The 27,232-nt window shown below is 44.8% G+C and overlaps 1 long non-coding RNA gene and 1 pseudogene across 2 annotated transcripts in view; both read right to left on the bottom strand.

The window, feature by feature from the left end:
* The window catches only part of LOC136645908 (uncharacterized), a 105,089-nt gene that overhangs the window by 60,928 nt on the left and 16,929 nt on the right, over nt 1-27,232 (bottom strand). The gene's annotated exons all lie outside the window — the stretch shown is intronic.
* LOC136646707 (5S ribosomal RNA) lies at nt 10,274-10,397 on the bottom strand (annotated as a pseudogene).

The raw sequence follows: 27,232 nt of genomic DNA, 5'->3' as shown, positions 1-27,232 counted from the left end.
CAATATTTTATTTTTAATATCTTAGACTTGATACCATGGTATGTGACAGCATTTGGGGAAATGCTACTCACCTGTACTTTTAACAAGCACTTTAACTTTTACTATGTATATTCTTTTAACAATGATATTAAATGGGACTTACTCCTGGGTAAGTGTGAGTAGGACTGCAGCCTAGGAGGGTTAAAAATTGTCCTGCTTGCTGATGTCACTTCCAGTCATGACATCACTTCTGGTGGGTCCTGACAAATTCTCATTCTAAAAAGCGAGTCCCAGTGCTAAAAGTGTGAGAACCACTGGCCTATACATTACTCAAGCACACAGGATTAATGGTGCTGTACTTTCCAGAGCTCTGGGCTGCAGCAGTGCCGAAATGGCTACCTTTGTATCCCATGGGGTTGGGAAGCAGTGCTGGGGCTACTTGGGGTAAGGGAGTTTTGTATTTCTGAATCCTTCATATCCTTCATCCTTCAGAAGGATATTTCTCTGGTCCTGACACAGCTTTCATTTCCTTTTCTGCACAGTGCCTGTAAAATATCATGATACAATAAGTACAACATTTACAGCAGGAAACAAAATACCTTTTAAAAATCCTCTTGAAAGAGATCATGTCTATCCCTTTTCAAAGCTTATGGATGGGTTTTATAGGACAAGTCATTCAACTTGTCTGCAAAATGGTGATGACAATATTCTAGATGAATTCCATCTGATGGTGAGAGAGTAATTGGTGTTCAGCCATTCCACGGTGTGTGCATCTTCTTTGGCACTGACTGAAGTTCTCGCATCTGCTCACAAGTGTCACATGTAGGTCAGAAACAGTCAGTGCTCCAACAAAGAGTGTGAATCCAGATGGTTACCAATTGCATTCAGGGCAAAAAAAAAAAAAATTGATGGAACTGTAGATAAAGCATTCTGTCTGCTGCAGTTAAATAGTTCTTTTTTGCACTTCCACTTTGGGGGAAAAAATTTTCTTTAATGAAAAACGCCAAACATTAAAAAAAAAAACACCTCACATTTGGACAGTACATTTGGAATTTGTGAAAGACATAAAGGATGTTTCTGCATTTCCTAGACGTCCATGGCAAAGTTCCTGATTTTAACTGAGCCTGGAATTCACCCAGAGAAGGTAAAAGGACACAGCTTCAACTACAGACTAGCTTCTGAATCTTCTCCAGACTGGGGAAATTTAAAAAAATATAGTTTTAATCATAATTTTTTTTAAAAAAATCACCTTACATTGTTTCTCTTATTCTCCAATGCTAAAGGTAGAATGAGATATGCATATACTATATCAGGAATTACAGCTTTGCATATCAAAAATGCACACAACAGTGTACACATCAGCAGCTGCGGACCTACCATGAGGTCTGATGGGGCAAAAGCCCCAGGCGCGAGGCACCAGGACCCTGCGGAAGCCACTCTGAGGCTCCCGATGGAGGCAGAAACTGTGGTTCCAGTTTTCAGGAAGCACAGTTTAAAGCCTTGGGGAACCTCACAGAGGTTTTCCCAATGCGTTCCTGGGTTGTGCGAGGCTCTGTGAGCCTCAGGTGAGTAGGGGGTGCAGATTTCTGCACTGTGGGGTGGCGGTAGCCCCGTGGGGCGTGACATCACGGACCTTTGCCCCAGGCATGGGGCTGGGGAGGTCCGCTGCTGCACATCAGTTGTAAATGTTGTACATTCCTAGTCACTTATTTTAGTGAGGCCTTTAATTTTTTTGGCCCAATCCACAAATCCATTAAAATTTGTAGCAAACAAGATCAGTTCATATTCCAGTAGCGGTTTATTGATCCAAATGACACCGCTTCACATGGCCAAACTAGGTGATATAGATGAATGGCAAAGTCTGCGCCGCAAAACACTTGCCCATTTTCCTCCACCTTTTGATTATGCAATAGCCAGAGGTGGGAGAGAACAGTTTTATTTTTTCCACAAATTCTGGTGTTTTCCGAAGGCAGGAATGCAGAATTATAATTGCTTTAAAAGTGTCCTAGGTAGGTGATAAATGGTATAGTGTCAGCAAATTAAGCCGTAGTCATTACCCATGCACCCCCTCATTAAATAATCAGTAAAAACCAAATGGTTTTATTTTTCTGCAGATTTCAGTTACTTTTAACAAAAATGAGAAGTGCAGAAAGTGGTGTTATATGTTTTTATTTCATTATCACCATTTTCTCCCACCTCTGATAATTAGTTTTTTTCACACACATTAAACTGAACCCAGGGCAGCAACTTGCATAGTGGCATTGCTTGTGTGTTACATGTCTATTTCCTCTACTAGTGAGCTGATCCTATGAATTAGTTCTCCTGAAGCTTGTAAGATAAGGATTATAGTTGATGCCTCATCCATTAGCCTGCTTAGGACTTTGTCACCCACCCTTCCTCTGCCCAGTCAACACATTTGATCCGTGACCATTTGTTGTAGAAGGAGAAGGTGACAGAGGCAGGCACTTTCTATTACTGTTTAGACCAGCTGCCAGTTGGCCTCTCCCCTCCTACTCTATCTGCAGTAAGCTATCAGTATAATAGACAGAAGGCACCATATAGGGAGGGAAGGTTTTTTCTTTATGATTCCATCTAGGGAGGGAAGGTTCTTTATGATTTTGATCTTAGTATAGGGAGAGATAGAAATGTTCCATGATGTCAGAGTTTCCATTACTTACTATCAGGATTGCCACATTTTTTTCCCAACAAGTCTCCTGCCTCTTTAACTGCAACACAGCAGGCAAGAATTCCACTGGTAGTTAGCACAGCAATGTAGTGATGCTGTGTGCTTCATCTGTAGAATTTTAGTTTATTCTGAATTTGTGCACAACTGGATGTGTGCAGTTAAAGGCACAGGAGCATTGTCAATATATTGATCCATGTACTTACTCTAAGGTCCACTTTTCACCTACACAAATTGCAAGGAGGTTTAAAGCAAAGCAAATTGAAAACAATTCCCAATCAAAACTATTGCCTGTTTAAAAAAAAGAAAAAAAAATCTAATGAGCAAATGGGTTAACCAAACAGTACAACAAAACAATTTTGGAAAGGGTGTGTGACCCAACCTAAGCCCTATGGGTAGAGCAGGTTAAACACTGAACAATTAAATCCTTTCTTTTTTAATTTAGGTCAGTGCATTACTCTAACACACACAGACACTTTAAATAGCAGCTAGAATTTTTCTCAGGTTTGCCAAACAATTTGTCCAATATTTTCAGTTGCTCGTATTAAACATGTACAGGAAAAGTCATGATACTGAATTTTGTTTGTTGTATCTCATATCTTTGGTCCTGATCAATGTTCTCTGTCTTTCTCACCCTCCCTTTATTCATGCATATATTTTTTATCTGTCCTGAAATGAAAATAATCCTTTAATGACAATTAGCCTGTAAATCCATCATTAAGATTTTGTCTAATGACACTTGGTATATAAGAGAAGCACTGTAAACTTCAGTAGCCCATTTTGACTTATCTCATAACTTTTCTTGCAACTATTTTAACTTCTTTCGGGAGGCCTGACTCATACTTTGAGAACCATAATGAGTTTGCATTATAAGATTTGCATTATGAGTTTGCATTATAAGATTTGATTGTGTCTACAAGACAGCATATTTAACATAGAGACATATTTAAGATAGAAAGAAAAAGGTCTGATTATGTGTTGATGCTCTGGACACCCACAATAAATTTTTTTTTAAAAATGTACTCTCCCATTGTTATGAAGGACAACACAAGTACAGCAAAAGCAAGTGGCCCTGTGCTCCCAGCTCCCCCAAAAATAGTAAAAGAAAGAATTTCAAGCAGTGGCGTAGCTAGGGAATTGGTCACCTGGGGCAGGCTGCTCAAAGTGAAGGGTAGATCTGGTCTCTGCCTTGAGATCCCCCAGTGGAGGCCAGGTCTACCCTTTGCTTTGAGCGGCCAGTAGATCTGGCCTCTGCCGGGGATCTCAAGGTGAAAGCCAGGTCTTCTCTTTGAGCAGCCATTCAAAGCAAAGGGTAGAGCTGGCCTCCACCTTGAGATCACCTTGAGATCACCTGGTGAAGGCCAAGTCTTCCAGCTGCACAGTGGTGTGTTTGACATCCTGGGTGTACCTGACACCCGGGGCAAACCACCTCCTGTAACGCCTTTGTATGCTACTGGCATAGAGATAAGGGGATTTGATTTTGATTTTGTTTTTATTTCATTATCACCATTTTCTCCCACCTCTGATAGTTTTTCACACACATTCTCTGCAGAAGCTTGCATGGCCTCTGGGAAACCAAGTGCCTTGGGAATGAAGTGCCAGGTAAGGCACTGCGAGTTTAGCCTCGGTGCGAGTTCAGCAGCAGGGCGAGGAAGCCAGGGCCCCAGACACTGCCCTTCTCTTCCCTTGAAAAGAAGGCAGCAAACCAGTGTAGGGTTTTCCAAGTACCCCTAAATAAAAACAACAAAAAAAGCTATGCAGTCAGACAGCCAGCAGGAGGGTGGAGGCTATCCAGTGTTCTGCATCGAGTGCCACATGTATGACTATATGCCTCTGGGGCATAAGTCATGGGTGTGTCCTCGATGCAAGGAGCTCCAGGGTCTCAGGGAGCGCGTCCGTTCCCTTGAAGCCTTGGTGGCCAACCTGGAAAAGCAAAGGCAGGCAGAGAAGGACCATGGGGAAACTTCCGGGGACAATCAGGCTTCGTCCCAACCTCAGGTGTGCAGCTCCTCAGCTGCCCGGGTGGGAAGTCTCGGGGCTGGAGGATGTCATCCTGGAGAGGAGGGAAACAATCCCCTAGGGGGGACCCCTTCTCCAGTGAACGGGCCCGTATCTGAACGCACTCAGGATACTCCTCGGCAGGAGGGGGGTCAGGGGCTTCTTGTAGTGGGGGATCCGACTATTAGAAACATAGAGAGGGGGGTTTGTGACAGATGTGAGGACCGCATGGCGACTTGCCTGCCTGGTGCGAAGGTTGCAGACATCACTTCTCATCTAGACAGGCTGGTAGATAGTGCTGGGGAGGAGGTAGCGGTTGTGATGCATGTCGGCACCAATGACATGGGCAAGTGTAGCTGGGAGGTCCTGGAGGCCAAATTTAGGCTATTAGGTAGGAAGCTGAAAGCCAGGACTTCAAGGGTAGCATTCTCGGAAGTGCTACCTGTTCCACGCGCAGGGCCAGCTAGGCAGGCGGAGATCAGGGTCTCAATGCATGGATGAGATGGTGGTGTAGGGAGGAGGGATTTAGATTTGTTAGGCACTGGGGAACGTTTTGGGACAAGTGGGGCCTGTACAAGAGGGACTGGTTCACTTGAACCAGAATGGAACCAGACTGCTGGTGCATAACATTAAAAAGGTGGCACAGCAGCTTTTAAACTGATCCCTGGGGGAAAGCCGACAGGATGGGGAGGTTAGAGAACAACAAGGTAAAGGCAGAGTAGGAGAAGCAATTGGGAATGGAATGATGGGATGTGATAGACGGTGGGGATAGTGAGTGACGGGGGATAGATAGTGAGAGGATGCGGGGACAAAGGAGCTAATAAGCAGCCCATCCTGGGGCATTCCATGTACAAATGCTTTTATGCAAATGCCCGAAGTCTCTGAGCAAAGATGGAAGAACTAGAATGTTTGGTGATGAGAGAAAACATTGAAATAGTGGGTATAATGGAAACCTGGTGGAATGCGGAAAATCAGTGGGATACCGCAATCCTGGGCTATAAACTCTACAGGAGGGACAGGGAGGGGCATGTTGGAGGTGGGGTGGCCATTTACATTAAGGAAGGGATAGAATCCAGCAAAGTAGAGATTGAGGGTGGGTCTGACTCCACCATAGAATCTCTGTGGGTTAAATTACCAGGCCTGAGGAGCGATGTAATACTGGGGGCATACTATCGTCCTCCAGACCAAAAACCGGAAGGGGGTGTTGAAATGAAGAAACAGATCAGGGAGGTGACAAGAAGGGACAGGGTTGTAATCATGGGGGACTTCAATTATCCTCATATAGACTGGGTCAATTTGTGTTCTGGTCACAAAAAGGGACCAGATTTCTTGACATGTTGAATGACTGTACTTTAGAGCAGGGGTGTCCAAACATTTTGGCACTAGGGCCACATCATCTCTCTGACACTGTGTCAGGGGCCAAAAAAGAAAGAATTAATTTACTATTTAAAATTTGAATAAATTTACATAAATGAATATATTAGAGATGTAACTTATATGAATGAATGAAGGTCTTGGAATAGCTCAATGCTTATAAAAGGCCTGGCACAAAGCAAGGCCAGCCTTTCCTTCACTTCCACAGCAATATCACAGACATGAAACAGGAAATAGTGGAGGAAGTCCTCATCCCACAGCTCAGGTGAGTGGTCAAACAGTCGTCCTCATGCTGAAAGCAGCTGCGTCGGGCCAGCACGGGCTCCAGTAAGTCTCAGGAGGGCCAGAGGCTCATTGGAGACTGGGGGCTCTCTGAGGGCCTGATTGGGAGCCACTGAGGGCCACAAGTGGCCCCCGGACTGGAGTTTGGGCACCCCTGCTTTAGAGCAACTAGTCATGGAGCCCACCAGAGGACAGGTGACTCTGGATTTAATATTGTGCGGTACTCAGGACCTGGTTAGAGATGTTAATGTTACTGAGCCAGTGGGGAACAGTGATCATGCTACGATCCATTTCAACATGCATGTCGGGGAAGAATACCAGGCAAATCTCTCACAAAAACCCTTGACTTCCGATGAGCGGACTTCCCTCAAACGAGGAGGCTGGTTAGAAGGAGGTTGAAAGGGAAGGTAAAAACAGTCCAATCTCTCCAGGGTGCATGGAGGCTGCTTAAAACAACAGTAATAGAGGCCCAGTGGAAGTGTATACCGCAAAGGAAGAAGGGCTCCACTAAGTCCAGGAGGGTGCCCGCATGGCTATCCAGCCAAGTTAGAGAGGCTGTAAAGGGCAAGGAAGCTTCCTTCCATAAATGGAAGTCTTGCCCTAATGAGGAGAATAAAAAGGAACATAAACTGTGGCAAAAGATATGTAAGAAGGTGATACGGGAGGCCAAGCAAGACTATGAGGAACACATGGCCAGCAACATTAAGGGGAATAATAAAAGCTTCTTCAAATATGTTAGAAGCAGGAAACCTGCCAGAGAAGCGGTTGGCCCTCTGGATGGTGAGGGAGGGAAAGGGGAGATAAAAGGAGACTGAGAGATGGCAGAGAAATTAAATGAGTTCTTTGCATCTGTCTTCACAGCAGAAGACCTCAGGCAGATACCGCTGCCCAAACGGCCCCTCCTGACCAAGGAATTAAGTCAGATAGAGGTTGAAAGAGAAGATGTTTCAGGCCTCATTGATAAATTAAAGATCAATAAGTCATTGGGCCCTGATGGCATCCACCCAAGAGTTATTAAGGAATTGAAGAATGAAGTTGCTGATCTCTTGACTAAAATATGCAACTTGTCCCTCAAAACGGCCACAGTGCCAGAGGATTGGAGGATAGCAAATGTCACACCGATCTTTAAAATGGGAAAGAGGGGGACCCAGGAAATTATAGGCCGATGAGCCTAACATCTATACCAGGTAAGATGGTGGAATGCCTCATCAAAGATAGAATCTCAAAACACATAGACGAACAGGCCTTGCTGAGGGAGAATCAGCATGGCTTCTGTAAGGGTAAGTCTTGCCTCACAAACCTTTTAGAATTCTTTGAAAAGGTCAACAGGCATGTGGATGCAGGAGAACCCATGGATATTATATATCTGGACTTTCAGAAGGCGTTTGACACGGTCCTTCACCAAAGGCTACTGAGAAAACTCCACAGTCAGGGAATTAGAGGGCAGTTCCTCTCCTGGATTGAGACCTGGTTGAAGACCAGAGAGTGGGTGTCAGAGGGTGGGTGTCAATGGGCAATTTTCACAGTAGAGAGAGGTGAAAAGCGGTATGCCCCAAGGATCTGTCCTGTGACCGGTGCTTTTCAACCTCTTCATAAATGCCCTGGAGACAGGGTTGAGCAGTGAGGTGGCTAAGTTTGCAGACGACACCAAACTTTTCCGAGTGGTGAAGACCAGAAGTGATTGTGAGGAGCTCCAGAAGGATCTCTCCAAACTGGCAGAATGGGCATAAAAATGGCAGATGCATTTCAATATAAGTAAGTGTAAAGTCATGCACATTGGGGCAAAAAATCCAAACGTCACATATAGGCTAATGGGTTCTGAGCTGTCTGTGACAGATCAGGAGAGAGATCTTGGGGTGGTGGTGGACAGCTTGATGAAAGTATCGACCCAATGTGCGTCAGCAGTAAAGAAGGCCAATTCTATGCTTGGGATCATTAGAAAAGGTATTGAGAACAAAACGGCCAATATTATAATGCCGTTGTACAAATTGATGGTAAGGCCACACCTGGAGTACTGTGTCCAGTTCTGGTCGCCACATCTCAAAAAGGACATAGTGGAAATAGAAAAGGTGCAAAAGAGTGTGACTGAGATGATTACTGAGCTGGAGCACCTTCCTTATGAGGAAAGGCTATGGTGTTTGGGCCTCTTCAGCCTAGAAAAGAGGTGCCTGAGGGGGGACATGATTGAGACATACAAAATTATACATGGGAAGGATAAAGTGGATAGAGAGATGCTCTTTACACACTCACATAACACCAGAACCAGGGGACATCCACTAAAATTGAGTGTTGGGAGAGTCAGGACAGACAAAAGAAAATATTTCTTTACTCAGCAGGTGGTCGGTCTGTGGAACTCCTTGCCGCAGGATGTGGTGACGGCATCTGGCCTGGATGCCTTTAAAAGGGAATTGGACATGTTTCTGGAGGAAAAATCCATTACGGGTTACAAGCCATGATGTGTATGTGGAACCTCCTGATTTTAGAAATGGGCTATGTCAGAATGTCAGATGCAAAGGAGGGCACCAGAATGAGGTCTCTTGTTATCTGGTGTGCTCCCTGGGGCATTTGGTTGGCCGCTGTGAGATACAGGAAGCTGGACTAGATGGGCCTATGGCCTGATCCAGTGGGACTGTTCTTATGGGAGTGGACAGGACAGGAGCCAAGTCTTTTTCACCTATGCAACATCCCTTAGGCCTAACAAACTGAGTGGTGCATTGATGGAATCCTAAGCCCATATGTTGCACTATTGAATGGTGGTAGTACTGGAAAGTGCTTTACCTTGCTTGCCATGACACACTGCTGTAGTCATGGCAGAAGGAGCTGCTTTTTGTTCTGCTATATCTGTGAGTGGAGCTGTGTGAAGTAAAGGTGTCAGATGGTTAGGACAGTAAAGGAACTCCAGATATATTATGGAGAAAACATATTCAGAGAGGAAGTTGTTTTCAGAATTAATGGTTGCATTTCATTTGAAAAAAACAGAACTCGCGTAGAGCTTGCTGACTTAAGTGTTCAGAAAAGTCTATAAATTCCACTGGAAGGAAGAAGAGAAGAGGCATGTTTACGACCTGGGGCTAGAGCCTACAGCCTGAAGAGTCAGCAAACACTTCGGATATTAATTTTTGTTTTGTTTTTGTACAGGCGCATGGTTGGCAACCTTCAGTCTCGAAAGACCAGGGCTTTTTTTGTAATGGAACGCACCGGAACGGCATTCCGGCACCTTTTTTTCCCCCCTCCTCTCTGCCCCCACCTTTTTTCCTCCCTGCCTGCACCACCCGCCCCCTTTTTTTCCCTCCTCCTTCTTACCCCCACCTTTTTCCCCCCTGCCTGCACCACCCTGCTCTGCACTGCTGGCTAGGGAGGGATTTGAACCTCCAACCTTGTGCTCCACAGCCCAGCACTCTCTCCAGTAGGCTATAGGAAAGCCTGTTGCCAAAGTGTTCAGAACTAATATATAAGGTCTTCAGCCCAGCTGGTGGCTATCAGTGCCTCAAGTATTAGTTCCAAACACTTGGAGCTTAAGACCTCTGGTGGCTCAGTGGTTAAATTATAGGTCTGTGGAGCCAGAGGCTTGGGCTTCAAATCCCACTGAGGAATAATTTTTTTTTTTTTTTTAAGGTGGGAAGGTGCTCCATGGCTGCAAAATATAAAGGTTGGTTGCTAGTTGCCAAAAGGGGGGCCAGTTGAGGCTGCAAAACTCCTCAAAGTTCAGTCCCAGGCAGGCTCTTTTTTTAACTTTTTTTTTTTTAAGTTCCAGTTAGGACTTAACCCACAGTTAAGCTCCTGGAGTGAGCCCCCTGCTGGAGGGATGGACATGTGTGTGTGTGTGTGCGCGCGCGTGTGCGTGCGCGCGCGTGCATGTATAAAAAATGGTTTAAAAATAAATAAGTAAATAAAAAGTTGTGAGTTCCTGCACCTATTTTTTTTTACAAAAAAAGCACTGCGAAAGACTATGGTATAAGCCTACAGCACCCGGTATTCCCAGATGGTCTCCCATCCAAGTACTAACCAGGCCTGACCCTGCTTAGCTTCCAAGATCAGACAAGATTGGGCATGTGCAGGGTAACAGTTTAGGGCTATGGTTGAATTATTTTGCCCATTCACGTAATGGATGGGCAAAATAGCCTTAGCCCAGTGGCTCTCACACATTTAGCACTGGGAACCACTTTTTAGAATGAGAATCTTTTGGGACCCACAGGAAGTGATGTCATGACCAGAAGTAACATCATCAAGCTGGAAAATTTAACAATCCTAGGCTGCAATCCTACCCATATTTACCCAGGAGTAAGTCCATTGACTATCATTGTTAAAAGAATATACATAGTAGCTTATTAAAAGTATGGGTCTGTAACATTTCCCCAGCAACACTGATGCTACCATTACCATCCCATGGTAGCATCAAGTCTAATATATTAAAAATAAAATATTGAAATGAATGGGGACCCACCTGAAATAGGCTTGCGGCCCACCTAGTGGGTCCCCATTCAGTCTGAGACCCACAGTCTGAGAAACACTGCCTTAGCCAAAACACTTTAGAGGGGTTCACAGCTTCAAATAGTGTCCACCTTATTACTCTTGGTGAAAGGAGCGATCTGGGTGACCGTTGGGTGGTAGACCACCAGCCTCCCACCAGCACCAGCCTCCTACCAGCTCCACCAACGTGGGACTCACGCCGGGCAAGCTCCGGTGCTCGGCCAGTGCTAACCCTTGCAAATGTGTTTTACGGATTGGGCTCTAATACAGCAATCTCAGTTCATTAAATTTCAACTAAATATCCATATATCCACCAGGAAAAGCTTACAATGCATTCTGCAAAGAAATAAACTGGCAGATGTATCAGTGGGGTAAATGTGCAAGTTTATACACAGTTTTGATCAAGTTTGGGGATTCAGTGATTCCATGCCTGGCTTTGCAGAATCAGATCGCGCACTAAGCTTTCTAGGGCCTAATTTTCCCATGAACAGATCATATCCCAGCCTTATTTAACTGCTTCTTTAACAATTATGACATAGGCTGTGAATAGGCAGTTTATTGACTATAGGAAATTCATATCTTGCCTTATCAAAACAGCTATCAAACAGTATATCAACCTGGCTAACAAAAATTGTTCCAAATACACATCAATAAAAACAAAACACTGAATAAAATGACAGAATAAAATCTGGCAGCTAAAAAGGGCCAGATTACACAACACTATGTGCATCAGTGTGTAGCTGCAAGCAGGGCAGCCCAAGATGATGTTGTTCTCTGTGCAGGGATGCAGCCAAGTCAAAGGAGTGTGCACTGCATTCTGTGGGAGTGTTTCAGGCTACAAAAGGTTCTCCTGGGGTAAGGGAAGCAACAGGTCCATTGGAGTCTACTCAGATCTGTATAGCTAGCACAAATCCAAGTGGGCCCAGCAAGGTGAATCAAATCCAGGAAGGGGATAGGATATTGGTGTCACTGCCGCCTTCTCAAAGTAAGCTCTCTTAGTTCAATGGGCTGTTCTCTAGGAAGCATGTTTAGGATTGAACCTTAGTGTTGTATGCAGTTTGGCCCAAAGGAGCCCATGCAACAGAACTGGTTTTCCACTTACCACCATGGTGGCTCTAATAATAACCCTAATAATAACAGTCTCAATAACCCAACCCTGGTTTTTGATGATTTTTTAAAGGGTGATAACTTAAAATAACTTTTGTTTTAAAGATTTTCATTTACAAACACCTGGGCACACAATGGAACTATGTAATACACATACATAGCAGATGGAATGAGTAATTCACCTTTCATCAAAGGTTTGCTAATTGGATGAGCAGAACACAGATTAATTTGATATTCTTATTTTGAAACTGGGTGACCAGTAATGTCACAATAAGCTCTCATGCTACTGAATAAAGCAAAATAAAAACATCCTGTTTACTGCAGCAGTAGCCTTGTAAATATGTTTAAAATTCTGCTGTTTTATCCGATCTTATCCAGTGATCAGGAATTTTCACGTCAATTGGCCATCTCCCCTCATTGTAAATATCCTCTGCATCCCGTCTATCACGTACACTCTAATTGAACTGCAAGAGACTGAATCCAAGATCATTTGAAGGTTCTAATCATATCATTATTAAACAGCAGACTAATTACTTTGAGCAACATGTTTGTTCACTGTTGCTAGACACGAAGAGTTCAAAGATTCCTCATTTCAATAACAAAACAAAATAACAAGAATTTCGGAGTCCAGATAACCACCAAGTCCAGGATAGGATAACTGTTTTGCAATATCTCCATTCCTACTTGGAGTTCATGCATGAGGAATGACAGATGGCATTTAATCTTTGCCACATATCCAGCACGCAAGAAATAAATAGCTAATTTGTGTTACTTTTGCTTTGCTGTAAGGATGATTAGGTGAGGGACAATTTATTATTCCACTTCTGTTCACACTACCATAGTTAATGATCTGTCAAGAAAGCTGTAATAAATCCCTCTTTCAGATGTGTAACAATAATTCACTCCTGGCTGAAACTTGCGTCCTTAGTCCCCAACTCATAAACTGTGCCAATCTTGAAATATAAATTGAATTTTAGCGTCCATAAGAACTGTGTTCCCCATGTCAAGATCCATGGGATTTCCCCTCTGATAAAAGAGGTTTGTTCTCTCCTCATGGCCTTTAATGTTTAATTACTCTTTTATTACTTGTACTGCAACTTCCGTGTATTCTTAATCTTATCCTTATCCAGGAAAGAATAAGGGAGTACAGGGGAAAGGATTTTGATTTATGGCTTATTAGTGTTGGTTTATCATCTCCCCTGCGATTTTTCATATATAATGAACTTTAGGGTTGAAGAAGTAGCTACTTTGGTAAATAATTAATGAAGAGTGTTGGATTAATTCTAAAGGCTGACTCCCTTGTTGCAGATCTAGACAGTTTTAATTGCACCGTCCCCCCTAAACCCCGCCTCAGTCCCATTAGGTTCCGAGCCAAAAATCATCAAACATACCCAGAATACATAAAATCTATAGCTAAATTTAAAACATGACCATGGAATAATCCCTCAGTTCTCCCCAGCCACAAATGCTTCTTAAATGAAGGATTCATACATTGCTTTATAAACAAGAGCTTAATTATAAGCACTGTTGAGATGAAGGGATGAATTCCAACTCCTTCTACTTGGAGAGTTCATATTACCAGAAACTCAGTAATCTAAGATTTAAACCAGACAATCCATTTATCACGAGTGTCTGTTGCCACACTTACATTTAGATACAGCAGTTGCAGGGAAAGGATTCAAATGGACCTCAATGTGTAAGGAGGAGGCCTTTCCACTTGCCCCTGCCATGGGCCAGAATCAATTTTGGGCCCAGCAGCTATTTGCCTGGAAGGAAAACTCCCATTGGTGCCAATGCAAGCTGACCTTAGGGACAAAGACCAGGCATGGGCAGGGGAGGGGCAATATAGGTTGTGACTGAGATAGGCCAAAGGATTAAGGCCTTCTCCTTCATGCCATGATACTGATGAGGATCGGGCCTCATGGTTCTGCTATTTCTAAATTAAAAACAAACATGGGAATAGACAAATGTGACAAAACATAGCCACTAACAAACTTAGGTCACAGCCTGGTCTACACAGAAAGAAATGCTAGAATAGTGCAGGTGAAGGCAAGGATGCCATTTTGAATGTTCCTACATGTGAACAGCCCCTTCCTTTTACGAAAGAAAGAAAGAAAGAAAGAAAGAAAGAAAGAAAGAAAGAAAGAAAGAAAGAAAGAAAGAAAGAAAGAAAGAACTCTAGGACAGCAAGAGAAAAAGTTCTAGTCCAATCCGCTTCTCCCATGGTCATCCTCACATGCAGCCCCCAACTTTTCATGGGAATACAACTCCCCCCTCCAAAACACTGAAGTGGTACAACCCGTTCCACAACTTCAGGCATCTCAGCGCACTGCCAGAGCATCTTTTACGACTGGTGCTGACTGCTTTACATCAGTCTGCACCTGTGGAAGAGGAGCTGCGATGATGGCCAGCCCAGATGGGATTGTGCCGTTATTCAGTCTTTCTTACATCTCTGGGAAACAGCTACCTATGGGTGCTCATGCCATAAAAAAGCAATTAGTCCTTATAGTACAACACAGTGTGTGCCACCTGCTCTTCTTCTTTCACAGCTGTAGTAGTTATTTGCTAGTGGGTTTTGTTTCTTGCCTTTTCCGCTCCTCTCCACCATCTTTAGAAATGTATGTCACAGTAATGTATCTATATACAATGCACACATATGTATGAGAACACCAAGATGAGCTATGTCTGGCTGCTTCTTGTACAGTACATGTGTTCCCATCCCTGCCACTTCATGACTGATGATTATTGTTCAGTAGTGGAATGCTAGGCATATGACCTCTAGTGGCAGGAGAAGGACAATGCATGTAAAATATTTAATAATATAAGCAGCTGTTGTCATTTTGGCTCCAGTGAAGGAAGAGCTTTTGTTGGACCAGCTTCTATTGTCTTGCTGTGTGTCCTAGATTGGCCCAGTCAAACTGGTTTCTGACTATTGAATGGAATAATAAAACAAACAAGCCAGTGCATAAAATCACACATTGCTGTGGCAAAAATAAATTATTTACAATTAGAAAGTGTGTACAACAATTTCAAATCACTACAGGTGGTCTAACAAAAGACTGTATCACCTAATATTTATAAGTTTGGGTGCTTCTATTCCACTTCTCTATTTTATTTCTAAAACATCATAAAAATGACCATAATTCATCAGACTGATAGTGCATAATATAATTGTTAAAAGAAAAAAGACATAGCAAATAAAACAAATCAGGGTAGATAAGAAATTGATCAGCATCGCAAAGGGTCTTCTATAATAAGGTTTCCAGATGGCACCAAAATCCCCTCAGAGTAGGAGGTGAGATCCTTTTAGGCAGGAGTTCTACATTATGGGCAGTACCATAGAGAACTGGGTGGGCAGGCAGCTTTGTGTGGGGAATCTTGCCTTATATAGTGGCAATATATATATTGGTGGATCCCAAAGGATCTCCTCTATGGAGAACTCGTGCAAGGAAAGTGCCCTACAGGTAGACCACAGCTGCGATACAAGGACATCTGCAAGAGGGATCTGAAGGCCTTAGGAGTGGACCTCAACAGGTGGGAAACCCTGGCCTCTGAGCGGCTGTGCAGCATGGCCTTCCCCAGTTTGAAGAGACACTTGGCCAACAGTCTAAGAGGCAAAGAAGGAAGGCCCATAGCCAGGGAGACAGACCAGGGACAGACTGCACTTGCTCCCGGTGTGGAAGGGATTGTCACTCCCGGATTGGCCTTTTCAGCCACACTAGACGCTGTGCCAGAACCACCTTTCAGAGCGCGATACCATAGTCTTTCGAGACTGAAGGTTGCCAATGAATAGTATAACTTGCAAAGAAGGACCTATGACAAGGCTGAGAGCATCCAACTCCTATGAGCCAGCTTCCCAGGTACCAGAAAAAAGAGGGTATTTTCGCTGCAGTTTTTGGAGAGCTCTGTAATGACAAATACGTTGGGTTTTTGGGAGTGCTGGAATTGCAATTGGTGGTCAAATTTTCCATAGCAACTCTATGAGACTTATATAGTATCAGGTGGCATATAATTCTCTTTGGAATGGATTGGATAAGGTTAAGAGCCCAATCCTGGGTTTGACGCACTGGCTTACTGCGGGCATGCACTGTTGCAAATGTGCCGTAAGGCACGTTTGCGAGCCTTACCACTGGGCGAGCACCCGTGCTAGCCCAGCACTGGCTGGCACTGGGCTGGCGCAGGGCAGGCACCCGGTCTCCACCACTCAGTGGTCACATGGACCACTGAGCTGTGGCACAGTAAGCGGGGGTGGGGGTAGAGGGGAGGAGGCATTCCAGGGAGGGGGGAGGCAGGCGGAGCACAGAGAGATGGCGGGGAAGAGGCATGACAGGGAGGCGGGGAAAGGGCGGGTGGGAGGCATACCGGGAGGAGGGAGGGAGGCGGGTCGAACCTGTCCGTTCATGTGGGGCTCAGCACCCTACATGAACGCTTTTACACATTGCAGGGCTACTTCCCTTACCCTGGAGAAGGGGAAGAAGTCCCCTTTACCCGAGGTGCCGCCCGCAGTAGCCTGTGGCACGTAGGATACGGCGGCAGGTGTTTTCAGTGCCGCCAAAGCCACGTGCCATGGGAGCTCAGCATTGGGCTGTAAGACAGCATTTCCCAAAAACTCTGGGTTGGGTCCCACCAGTGGGTCACGAGCTGATTTTTGGTGGGTTGTGAAAAGTTTTTGAAACATTAAAAAAAAAAAAACTTTTCTAGCACTCTTGTGCTGTTTGAAGAAGAAAATCTCTGACTGGAATACTAACCTGTAGTATGAGGTGATCTTCTTACCCCCACATTAAAATGTCACATTTTCTGATTTTCTCTAGTAATTGGTGTGCTGTGTATCACATGTGAACCAAGTTTCAGCCTTTTGTCTGGCCTTGAAGTCCCTGACTGCACATCTTGCTCTACAGTTCCACCTTCTGGGTACCCTAGAACAGTGGTTCCTAACCTGTGGTCCGGGGACTACAGGTGGACCCTGAGACCCTGAGAAGTGGTCCGCGAGGTCTCAGGAAAAAAAGATGATCATCTCTGATCACTTCCAGTATCTCATCAAGTGAGCGCTCCCCCACGAACCGAAGTGTCGGCTGTGGCTGTAGGTAGTCCATTCTCCACCCTCTCTGGTGGTCCAGCGCTTGCTGAAATGCCATCTGTGGGAGGGTTCATACTCCACCCTTTCTGGTAGTCTGTGGAGGAGCACTTACTTGATGAGATGCTTCCCCAGCCACCACCAGAGAGGGCGGAGAATAGACCCCCCCACAGCTGGCATTTCTAGTGTCTCACCAAGCACTCCCCTGTGGGCTACCAAAATAAACTGTATTTTTTTGTGGGTGATGGGGATGGAGGGGTTCCATGTGGTCCACTACAATTCCAATGTTTGCCACTGTGGTCTGCGGGCTCCTAAAGGTTGGGAACCACTACACTAGAATGACTGTAAGGGTTTGGGTGAACAGCCCTTGAACTTCATTTCTAGGGAGAGTCTAGCAAATGCTTACACAAACATACTATATGTAAGGTCCCTAGCGGTGCCAGGAGCACAGGACCCCATTTATTTTTAATTAATAATTTATTTATTAATTGTTATTAATAACAGTTAAAATATTATTTCCCTCTAGACCTCTTTTTTTGTTTAGATTGTTTTAAATAGATAGATTTTTGTATTCAAAAATGGGTCCCAGTGCTAAAAGTTTTGGGAAGCATTGAATTAAGATATTTGAAATAATCTCTTTCAAAAAAAAGATTTGGAAATGTATTCATGTGTATATATAGTTTTAAATGATCGCTGTTTATTCATGAATTCAAACACTATCCCATAAATTCCTCATCTCCCAGAACTGGTCACAAGGAACCTTATTCACAAAAACATTAATTTGATTGCTGTGATAAGCTCAGTGTTTAGTCAATCATTTGCTTCAGCTTGTAACTGAACTACTCCAACAAGTCAAAATCAAAATGCAATGGATTTTGCAAAAAACCAAGGATTTTGTAGAAATAGTCTACAATAATAATATTGTAGAAATATTGTATCTTACCAAGGATATTGTAGAAATACTCTCAGAAAGAAAAGGATGGAGTTTTGCATACATTTTATGTTTATGTGTTAGATTCATGCAATCTCTATTCAATTAATAACTAGAAAAGAATTCTAACAGCACAATTCTATGCATGTTTCCTCAGAGCAAGACTCATTGTGTTCAATGAGGCATACTCCTAGGGAAGTGTGTATAGAATTGCAGTCTCAACCTAATCCTATAGGTTTGGTTGCCATACCGTAACACTAGTTATGATGTTGCAAAGGCTCTGAGGCAGCCATTTTCAACCACTGTGCCGTGGCCTGCCACGAGTGGTCCACAGGTGTGCCACAGGAATTTGGGGGAAGGTCATTTATTAATAGGGCTAATGGGAGATGTGAGCCCCACTGGCAGCGTGGTGTGCCTTGTCAATTGTCAACAACCTGGTGGTGTGCCTTGACCATTTTAGTGCCTCGTCAGTGTGCCGTGAGATGAAAAAGGTTGAAAATCACTGCCCTATGGCATCGCAAAGAATAGCAATTTCAGATTTGCTGTATGAAATGGTGGCAGTGGAGGCGGCCAGCTCCTGCACCTGGCTCCATGGGAGAGGTCAGGTAAATGGGCGGGGAGGGCAGAATGTGGCGGGGTGGCGGTGGAAGGAACAGGGTGTGAACGGAGCAGGAGGGGGAGTGTCCTGGCATGTGCAACATGCACCACAATGCTACTGCCTTCCTTACCTCCCGACGCACACCCTCCTCAGACTTGCTCCAGCCAAAGGGCTGGCGTAAGTCTGAGAAGACTCACTAGTGACCAGAAGGCTTATGGGTTCACTTATGGGGAAGTAAGGGAATATAGTTTCCCTTGCCTCCCCAGAGCATCCTGATTCCACCTCCCCCCTTAGTATGCAGCACAGCCTGTTTTGGTGCAGCTGCATGCTATGGCAGGGAAATGGATAGCATTGGGCTATTAGTCATCAAACTAAATAATACTTGCATTGGAAAAGCTATATCTTTTGACACTATTCAGCACTTGACTTGACTTTGTGAAATCCACATTCCACATTCCCTTCTTCTTAATTTTAGCCAGATCAGGGGAACCCTCTGTAGGCTTCTAAAAACAGTAGCTAAGAGGGCAGGTGCTAAAGTTAAGAGGCCAGGCCCCCTCTGCCCTGCCCTGACCTGCCTTGTCATTTGAGTTGTTTCTGTTCAGGATCACATCCTGGCACATTTATAAAAACCTTTAGAACTGAGAGGGAGCAAACAGAGCTTTTCAAAAATCATTGCCCTTAGCAAATATGAAGGGAATGTAATTTAATAAAATATAAATATTTAAAGAAATGTTTTCATTTAATATGTTGTATTAAGTCAGTTTATAATGTGTGGTTTCCAAAGGAATTGGTTCATCTTTTGACTGGTTCACCAGTTTATTATGTCAGCACAGATTTGAAATATAGTGTTGAAAGCCTAGGTAGGTAAATATTGATGCAATGAATGTCACATTTCAGTGGAGAAATCTGTGCGTCTCGATTGCTTGTTTTGCATTAAAAGGTACAATCTAGTCCCATTAAGATACTTTTAAAAATGGAGACCATTTAATGATGTTTAATTTATGTAACTGTTGATGGGTCTGTCCTGATGGTCACTTCCCCACCCCCGCTCAGTTTTCTTCATTATATAAAAAAAAGAATCCAGGTACATTCTTGATTTCCCATTAATACGGTAGTACATGTTCATTGACCTTAAAAAAGTACAGTTTGACATCATTTTTAAAACTGCCTATGGGCAAGTTCATCTGCACTGCTTCCTGCAATCTGGGTTCAGTAATAACCAAAAGGCTTCAGCATGGAAGCCTCCATTTCCTTGGTTGCTGGCCACAATTGCTTTCAGCACAATGAGTAATGGAATCAAGTCCACTACTAAAACCCAAAGAGGAAAGGTACAAACTTCAGTCTGACTCCTGTAGAGCTTCACCAAAAACAAAGAGGATCACCTGGGCTGTATGGAAAACTCCAAGGTTTCTGCTCTGTATCTGATGACTTTTGAATGGAGGGTCACAGAAAACATCAAGTACAAACATGGCCTAAGTGATTTGCTCAAGGTCAACCAGCGACTGCATGTCAGCACCATGAATCAGACTTAATTACCCGAGGCTCCTGTTTTGGTACATCAACTCAGCTTAGTATCTTACATGCCAGTCCTTCTCTTTCCTCTCTTCTAGCTGTCAGTTACAGATTTCGTGAGCAGTTTCAGGCACCCTATCACACTGACACTGTGAGCAAGGAACAAAAGGAGAGGCAGAGGGAACCAAAAGAGAGGAGGACACTCAAGAGCTATGCCACCAAGCTAATGTTTGCAGCAATCACATTACAAGTTCCAACTTTTCAGTTTCATTTTTCCAAGAGCACCTGCAGGATGCCTTCAGATCAAGTTTTTCCCTTTAGTGTTCGCTCTTAGTTGCTTGTTATGCATCATTTGTGTCATATGTACAAATGATCCCCTGATGTTCAATATTGGCTGCCTGCATTTGCAAGACCGGTTTTCCTTCCTAGGTGAAGCAGACATCATGGCGTCTAGCAAAATGAAGCCAGTTTGTCATTTCAGAGCCAGCAGCACATTGCCATAGCAACCTTCCGGTATTGCGCTCGCTGCTCCTGCTCTCTCGGATTCTCTCTGGAACCAGAAGCTCACATTAGTTTAGGTGACACACTGGCGACTGAGATGTTCAAGTTCCCTCTCCTTAATAAGATGCTGTCCTTAATTTGTCTCAGAATAAAACATATTTAGTCAATATTTAAGAAAGATGCACATACAAATGCATCCCTGCTCTTCCATATCCTCCCAGCATTTCTTCAAAGTGTGCTTAACCATCAGATAATCACTGAAGAGGCTTGTTTCTTCAGCAGTGGAAATACTGCTCCAAAAATCACTAAACTTTGGCTAAAGTAGGTGACTGTCTCTGACTCATGATGCAGTGGATCCTCACTGAAAACACTAAACTAGAGGAAAGCATCCTAGCTATGTGGAGCACATGAAGCTGCTTTATACTAGTGTGGCTGTTGGTCCACCTAGTGCTCTGACTGCTGTGGCTCTTTTGGATTGCAGGTGGAGGGGCTTTCCCAGCCCTACCTATGAGCCTTATGAGATGCCAGGGACTAGACCTGGCCCTTCTGGTGCAAAGCCTGCACTATTTCTGCCCTGCAACTCCAACCCCACTCCAAAAATCAAGGGCTGAAGAAGGTGAGTGAAACACTAGGAAGAGACATTCCTCAGTATAACAGTTCAGTGCTGAAATATGATGCCCATTGCCAAATCTTCTTCCATCCATGGAAATTCTCAAGTGGCAGTTTCTCTTCAAGTCTATGACTCTGAACCTGTTCATAAGTAAGTCACTGTAGGTTAAAAAAAAAAAAGGGAAAAGATGAAAGCTGGCCCAAAGCAACATGTTATGTCTGCTCAAACCAAGTCAGCTACAGCTTGTCATTATTTCCACCAGCGTTTTTCTCTGACCTCAGTTACCCTACAGAGAAACAGATGCTGCCCTTTTGTTGGCTGTAGGTCTCTGCCCTTGTCAGGTTGGGGGAAGATCATTGTAATATGTGCTTTAGGGTGAGGGTAGAAGAAAATCGGTGTCTGACACGTTAGCAGACAGGAAAATTTAAGGGTCATGGAAAGCCACAAATCCGTCACTGCTGATTAATTCATGGAGGAAAGTGGAGTTCTACAAAGACTTGGGGGAGGGGGCGCTAAATGTATACAACCAGGAAATATAGTATGTGGGACAGAATGGAAGAAAACATAGATGTGTTTGTTCTAATCAAAGAAAAACAGCCCACTACATTACACCAGACAGCCCCTGACACCCATGAGAGTTTATATTTGTAAAGTATCACAGGTACTTATGATATTGCATTAGAACAGGGTCTCCAAACTTTTCAGTATGAGGGCCACATCACATATTTTACACATTTTCATGGGCTGGAAAAAAGTCAGTTTTATAAAAGAAGGAATGAAATTTAAATGAGTAAGTTTTACTTGGATCTTTTTTGTAATCAACAAGATATAACTCAGAACAAAAGAGAAATCTGACAATTACAAAGAAACAATGGTGTGCTTAAACTGAGAAATGATATATAATGAGTGAAAATGTCAAACATTAGCAAATGATCTGACAAAAAGAACCTGGATAAAAATCTTGTGGCGGGCCAGATGTGGCCTTCAGGCTGTAGTTTTGAGACCCCTGCATTAGAACAGTGAAAGTCATATCTCATCAGGCTTTGCATTCAGGTTGTGGTATGGTTAACCCATTTTTGCCCAGCCCACAAGTATATACATTTGTTCCCTGTTGCATATATGCAATGTTGAGCAGAAATGGCTTAATGAGGTAGATCAAAGCCAATGATCCCACTGTACCCATCCTGGAGAACCCAGCAACTTCAGGTGAGAAACAGTATGGGCGCAATCCAGACTTGCCCTTATGCCAACACAAGTCTCTTGCAGTGGCCCAGGAGGGTCGCAAATGTACTGCAAGGCTGGCGCACGGAGGTGCGCTGGCCTGAGAGGCTGAATCCAGCCTCTGCGCTGACATTGGGAGCGAGCCTTGCATTGGTTAAGCTTGGCCGACACAAGGCTCTGGAGAGGCAGGGAGGAGGCAGGGAGGGAGGCATTCCAGGTTGGGGAGGATGGGTGAAGGGCGGTCCCGGGGTGGGCAGGCAAGGAGCAGGAGGCAGGGCTGGGATCCGGCTGTTATGCCAGATCCTAGTCCCCATACCTGAGCAGCTCAGAGTGGCTTCAAGCTGCTCCACTCTCCTTGGACTTGTGTCACTTCCTGAGGTGACGCATATCTGAGGAGACCCATAGGGGCTGCAGTGGCTTACCCAGAAGTAAGGGGGAAAGTTTCCCCTTACCTTTGGCTGAGCCACTTTGGAGCCCTATCTTGCACTGGATACAGCACAAGCCTCCTGGCTTGCCTGTTCCAGCTCAAGATAGGCTTGCGCTGCCCATCTCATACATGGCTATGTTGAGACAAATATCTAGAATTATATTTCCAAGCACCAGATATAGGCTATTTTAGCATGATCTCTGTAGTGATATCGGGCATTTTGTAATAGTCTTTCCTTTGGACATGTTTTTGACTGAACAGTTGAATGAAGGAATGCAAACAATTCTGAGTTGCTAGAACAAGCTTGGGAAAGTACATTGCTCTGCTAAGTTGTATTATTTTGCTGCCTCCTTTCTGCACAGATTTTTGAATAAAATCTTATGCTCTGTTCAGTTGAAGCTCTTGGCCTAGTGTGAGCAAAAGCCGGAGCGTCCTGGTTCCCCACACATGTGCCTTATGAGCATATAGGGTAGGGCCCATCTTGAAGCCAACTGAAGTGCTCACCTCAGGCAGCTGATGGGGGGGGGGCACCCATCTCTGTCAGATAGACAGAGATTTCCTCCACTGCTCCTCTTTTTCTTTCCCCATCCCCTTTCCCTTGGAAAAGGAATATGGGGACAGAGAGGAAGAGGGGATGTGGAGGAACGAGAGCGCTGAGTTAGAATATTTGAGTGTGGGAGGTGCAGACCAACCCCTGGGGGCTGGGGATAAGAATAGGCCCTCAGTTTGGCTGTACTTGTCGTAAGAGGTGACTAAACAGCCATCGGGTAGATGGGACTCGACAGCCTGGGAAGGCAGCTCATCTGAGAGAAGGAAAACTCTGATCCCAAACTTCCACTGCCTTGTGGCTACATCCAGTTATGGAAAAGGCTTCAGGAGTCAACCTCGAGGCAAAATCCGGAGCCGGAGTCCCTGAGGCAGTTCATGGGTGAACACAGTCACGTTCTGGCAACTGCTGCGACGCCGCTGGAACCAACCGTATTGGCCTCTGCCTTTCCATTGGACCATTTCAGTGATGTGGAGAGGGGGGATTTGCTGCATGGGTAACAGCCTATCCTCCATACCTACTTTACCCAGGCTTCGCACACTGGAGAGGACACTCTGTTCCAGAGCCACCATTCAGAGCGTGACACCCATAGTCTTCCGAGACTGAAGGATGCCAACAACAGGGAGGTGCAGACCAGCAGTGGATGTCCCCAGCCCCGTGCCTGGGGCAAAGGTCCGCGATGGCACCCCCTGGCGAGCTATTGCCACTCCAGCTTGCGAAAATCTGTCCCCCCACTCATCTGAGATTCATGGAGCCTCATGTGACCAGTGCCTCATTTGGAGAAACTAACGCCATAAACTGTGCTTCCAGGAAACTGGAAGCACAGTTTCCGACCTCATCGGGAGCTTCCACGGGGTCTTAGCGGCTTGTACCTGGGGCATTTACCCTATCAAACCCAATGGTAGGTTCACAACTGGTGCAGAGGCTGGCACATCATTGCCTCAGGGGCAGTGTTTGACATGCCACCTCAGGAGGTCTTGGGCTGACCCTGATGTCGGTGTTGCCATTGGTGTTACGATCCAGCAGCACTCATGCTGAAGATGCACTGTTGGGTGAGAACTAGAATCTTCATGAAGGGGCAATTGCCTTAGTGCCGAATCGTATCCAACCAGGCAGCCCAGGAGAGGTAATACTTGTTCTTATTTACCTCCCAGTAGGCCTCCTGGCTTCCAATAGGTCTCTCTCTTCAAACCTACACTAGCTATTTTGCTGGTGAAAGTCTGAGGAGACTCAGGGGGAGGTTCAGGGCATGAAAAGGGGGATTGAACCTCAGCATGTGCTGCTGCCATCAAGATCCTCCTCCTCCCACCACCAAACCACTCCCTTCCTGACCCAGCTCCCTCCCTCAAACCATCCACAATCCTGCCCTGAACCACCCTTGCCGTGTACCTACCTGCTCTATCTACTTTCATCTAGGAGCTGCCATTTCACATGCAGGGCCTCTTACTGCACGAGAGTGGCATGGTTTTCACACTGCTAGTCTGGGGCTTACAGTAACGGATCATGAGAACTGCCACTATAAGCCCTGGATACATTTGGGCTGCTGGCCCCTGTAATTTGTACTTTAAAAAAAATGGCTCTCTGAATCTTCATGCCACAGAAATGATTGAGGTCACACAGCTTTTCACAAATACTTCGTCTGTATGAGTGCAATTTGCCCTGGGGCCCTCTTGGTCCAAGCATTCATGTATAGGTCCTGAAAGCTAGACAGCAGCTTTGAATACAGAGGCTTAGATCATGTTTCCTTTCTATTACACATGCTTAAAGCCCAAACCTGCCCTTTCTCACCAATGCAGCTGTGCCAAAAAGGCACATGCTGTATCCAGCGGGGGCGGGGGGTAAATCAGGAGGCTTAGGAAGGGAAAGGGGAATTATTTCCCCTTTTATTCTGTAAGCCTCTGGTTCACCAATGGGTCTCCTTGAACCTACACCAGCTCTTTAGCAGGCTTAGATCCAAGAAGAATAAAGGGGTGGAGAGCTTCTGATCAAAGGGAATAGGATCTGATGAGCATCATTGGCATCATATCAACCCCTTCCTGCTGCCTTCCTGCCTTCCATTCCTCCCGCTGACCCCTCCCCACCCCAATGCTGACTTACCATTAGTGCTGGTCTCTCTGGACTCCACCATCAGTCATGATGACTCTGCAGCCTCTACGGCAGCAGGATGGAAGCACAAGGCTTCATGAGCTTTCATATGGCCATTTGTGATGACTGTAAAGTTGACCCCACTGCTGGAATGCTAGTTCTGGTGTCAGGGAGGGGGACAGACTTTTTGAGTCACTTATAAATTCTGCCAATGTGGGACACAATTCAGAAATGAAATTAAAAGGTACATTGCAACCAATGTAGATAGTATATTATTTTATTCTTTATTATTACAGAAAGCTTTTTCCTAGTGTAAGGGAATGAAAGATAAAGGAAGGAGGGGATAAAGAGGAATTTAATTTGAACCTGCTCTTTTTAGGGATTAGTCTTTTATGTTTTTAGCTCCAGAACCAATCCAGATTAATATAAGTGGAATATAAATTCATTTGTACTTTTATACTCGTATCATTATTATGAGTAAAATACTCCCAGCTAATACTGGATTATGTCTGTAAATTATTCCAGAGGAGAACAAGAGGGGGTAAGTGTCCCACAGAAGTAGTTTGCTCCCTCACCACCAAACCCTTTTAGTTACTTATTTGTAAAAGGGTGTTTTTCACATGCTCCAAATCCTTATTTGTATTATCATCAGCCAATATCAGTGATAGTGCAGCATCAAATTGGCCAGAGCAAGCTTGCTGGGGAGGGGGTTGGCAGTAGCCCAGTTGGCCAGACTCCTGGTGTGCTTCCCAGTGGAGCTTCTGCAATGGACCCCTTTCTGGCATCCAGGACTGTGAAGCAGGCTCTTGGGAAGCTCTTGGTAAGGCTGCAGTTTGTGCTTGGGAGTAAAGTACCAGCAGTGAGTTGAAGCTTGGCCAGCTCATGTCCAGGCAGTTGGGGCTTGGCAAGCATTCTGAGCTGCTGCAGCTGCTGGAACCACTGCAGCAGCACCTCCGCTTGGCACAAGCCTCTACCACCTCCTGCTGATACCTCCTGACAGTCCATCATATTTGATAATCTGGTACCACCTAGGTCCTAAAGTTGCCAGATCTCCTGCATGGAGAAAGCGCAAATCAGCTCACTTCTACCTATTCACTTTTGTCTGGGGTAGGGAAAAGAGAACTTTGAATTCCATCAGAAGCCATCCTGAAATGTAACAGGTGAGACAGAGGTCACCCGCCCTTCCAATAAATGCACGTCCCCTTCTGTTCCAATTTGGGTGTGGAGGGAAGGTGCCTGGTGTTGCCTTTGCTTATTTCTCAGGGCCAAATAATATGCAGTAGAGCTGTGACCAGATTCCCATGAGTCATGTCACAAGGCGCTCTGTGGCAGTTCTGCAGTCTGACTGGCCCAACCGGGACAAGGAACAGCATTTAACTGTCAATGCAGGGAGAGGAATGGAGACAGGAAACAGGGAAGCAAGGAAGCAACAGCTAAGAACACCCTTTTGCTGCATCAGCCTCTGGGCAGCATGCAGGGCAGTGCTGGAATGTAGTCCTACTAAATGACCCAGGAAGCATCTTGGCAGAGTGGCAAGAAAGACCTGTTTGAGGTGGTTCCAAAGCCAGAGGCACCAGTGGTGTAGCTAAGAGGGTGTAGAGGGTAGCAACCACACAGGGCAACAAGCTATAGGGGGACAACAAACTGAGCTTGACATTAGTGGCAAAGATTGTGAAAACCTTGCTATGTGTGAATAATACCATCATGTTATATATCATTGGAAAGGTAATTTAATGCTGAATGCAATGAAACAAACTGTGCTGGAATATCTGTATTTTATCAAAAGTTATGGTCAATTAACCAGAAAACTTTTTTTTACTTAATAAATTAGAT

Source organism: Tiliqua scincoides, chromosome 3 (assembly GCF_035046505.1).
Source record: "Tiliqua scincoides isolate rTilSci1 chromosome 3, rTilSci1.hap2, whole genome shotgun sequence".
Taxonomy (NCBI): Eukaryota; Metazoa; Chordata; class Lepidosauria; order Squamata; family Scincidae; genus Tiliqua; species Tiliqua scincoides.
This window is presented reverse-complemented; position numbering and strand designations above follow the sequence as displayed.